Raw genomic sequence first — 2,980 nt, 5'->3', positions numbered from 1 at the left:
GGCTCCAACGAGTGTGAGAATTCGCTTCGGTAATTTGTTCGGATTTGGCTGGACTGCACAGGCCTGAAAACGGAAAACCAAATTCACATAGGCAATAAGTCAAATGTTTGAATTGTGAAAAGTTGGTAAAAGTTATTTCATGCAGGAAGAAAGGCAATGTACATAAAAAATATTATCAAGAAATCAACATAATGGTGTTGGTATATGAGGAACTCATATCTAATAACATTTGAGATGGTCACTATAAATATCCTAAGATTTCATTTACAATAACATTTTTTCAAATAAAGTAAATATTTTAGTAACATAAAAATAACCCAATAGCAAGAAATTTAAACAACGGAATTAGGTGTATTTCTCTGGCATCAGAGTCCAAAAGGTTATATTAGTGTTTTTAAATGCTTATTCCTCTTGGATTTTGACATAATTATATCAAACTCTAAATTTTGTTTTTAAATGTGATGGATACTGACATCACATTTTTACTTTAAATTAAATTAAGTAAATATTTTTAAACACATGAATAATTAAACATTTTCCTTTTGTGAGGTTTTAAACTTACCTACCAGTTGTATCATGTACTGCATAAATCTCTTCATTTTTAAATAAATTAAAAGAATTCAATGAAATTTATGAGTTTAAAGTTTCAATAGCTAAATTTACAAAAAAAAAAGTGTTTTAATCCACTCCTTTATTTTGGCTCAATTTTCCACAATTTTTTTTAATATTGTAAATACATGGAAGCTAATTTAATTTTAAAACTCCTTGTGGTTTCCCACTCAACTAAACTTCTTTTTATAAAACGAAATAAAACATGTGAGGCTTGGACGTATTCACCTAGGAAACAATGGAAGTTGTGCAGTTTATGGTGTACTATATGCACAGGACTGCGAGCTACCAGGAATGCAATTCAGTAAAGGAGATAACGAAGTAACCCCGAGCATCTAGACATGTTTAGGGCATAACTGTTAGAACACAGAGAGGTTATTGCCACCCCTTGAAGCAGACAACAGTGATGGCACATTACATTCCCACCATACATAAGCAGCTTATTTACGTAAAGTTACGTCAGTATGGCTTCATAGAGTGCCACATCATTAACAAGAAAATTTATAAAAATTTTACGTGATGGTGTAAAAGAACCTATCATAGTCAAATACGATGTGTCCAAAAAGAATGCCTTATGGATGTTCTGTGTGGACTTTTGTCCTGGACAACTAGGACTCCACTCACAAACATCCAGGATACACAAGATATCCTTGGCAGTACACGAATCTTCTACTAGTTGGATTTATGTTCAGGTTGTTGGCAAGTGTCACTAAAACTCTGGGACCGGCTGAAAACCACATTTTCTGCACAGTAAGTTTCCATTTTGTGCCATTCCATTTTTGCTGAAATGTGCACCTGAAACATTTCAAATATTAATTTGAAGGGTTTTGTATGCTATCATAGAGGCTTTGCCACAGTTTATATTGCTGATGCGTTAGTTTGGTCAAACACTTGGGAACATCATGTGCACCACTTGTCAGTGGAGTTAGAAAAGCTGGCAATGCATGGAATTACATGTGCTACCCACAAATGTCAGACTGTATAATACAATCTGAGGTTACTGGGCCATGTCATTAGAGCTGAAAGCAATTGCCATATGAAGTCTCAGTTGCAGCTAATTAATGACTATGAGCAGGGACGTAACTAGACTAGTTTCCACCCAGGGCAAGAAATAATATTGCCCCCCCCCCCCCCTTATTCCCCCCCTTTTTATCAAACCAACCAAACTAAAACACCTCTTATCGCCACCACATATTATATCTACTATTTAAAATAATTTTAAATCAACTTAGATATCGTAAATAAATAGATTTATTTGTAGTCATTTCGTTTTTAATACATCGCAAGTTGGATAGTACAGTTTTTAAATATTTGATGATATACGTGTAGGTATCTTTTAATACAAATAACTCAATTCATCTGCCCTCCGACATTTTTTTTTTGGTGTTCTTATAATATGATATTCAAGTAAATATCTATAGTAGAAATTACTCAGCCAGTCGCTCCCCCCCTTCCCACCAAAAAAATGAGGTGCCAGGGCACAAGCCCCGTATGCTCCCTCTAGTTGCGACCCTGACTATGAGATACCCCACACGAGAAAACAGTTGTTTAAATTGGCTTTCATCACAGACATTGCAACAATAAAAGCACCACTTTCTGATCTAAGGTAAACAACCAGAAAATTTCAGAGGAATGATGCTGCTCAACAAACTTTCCGAGAAATAAAATACAGTTTAATGCAGTCAAAACCCAGTTGCGGATACAGGAATTTATTTCGGAGAAAAAGGGGAGATTTAAAAAAAAATAATAGAAAAAATGTAAAAAATTGGACATGTGTATTCAAAAAAATTACATTACTATTGACGAAAACACACCGACACATGGGCACATAGTAAAAGCTGTAGGCGACGTGGCTTCTCACCGTCTTCACCAATATTTTTTTCCATAACTTCTGCCACTGGTCACACCTTGTAGCATTGCAGGACCCTGCCCACTCTAACTTATAAGTAGTTCTTTGAGATGAATAAATATAGGGTGTTTGTCATTTAGATGGATCAGCTCTGGTTATATAGCTTCAAGGTCATAGTGATCTAATTTTTCATACTTGTATTGTATCATTCTTAGTATTATTGTAATTAATTTTTAATATTAGATGATATTTCATTTAGAAAAGCCATTTAACTACATTTTTATTGGTTTCCACATGGTTTGTTGGGTTACTCTTTGTGCAATCTAATTTTTATATTTTATTTCACTTAAATGTTTCTATAACTGTATTTCTGCAAGTTCATTCACTTGCATGGATTTTAATGAATTTATAGAACATTGAAAATGTCTAGATAAAGGAAAGACCAAAGGAAAGGTGCGTGACACAGCAATGCCAATTGTCCAGACTTTTTATCAGTTACAGAGATGTTCTGGTGCTTTCTAT

This window comes from Bacillus rossius, chromosome 2 (genome assembly GCF_032445375.1).
Source record: "Bacillus rossius redtenbacheri isolate Brsri chromosome 2, Brsri_v3, whole genome shotgun sequence".
Classification (NCBI taxonomy): domain Eukaryota; kingdom Metazoa; phylum Arthropoda; class Insecta; order Phasmatodea; family Bacillidae; genus Bacillus; species Bacillus rossius.
Note: the sequence above shows the minus strand (reverse complement) of the source record.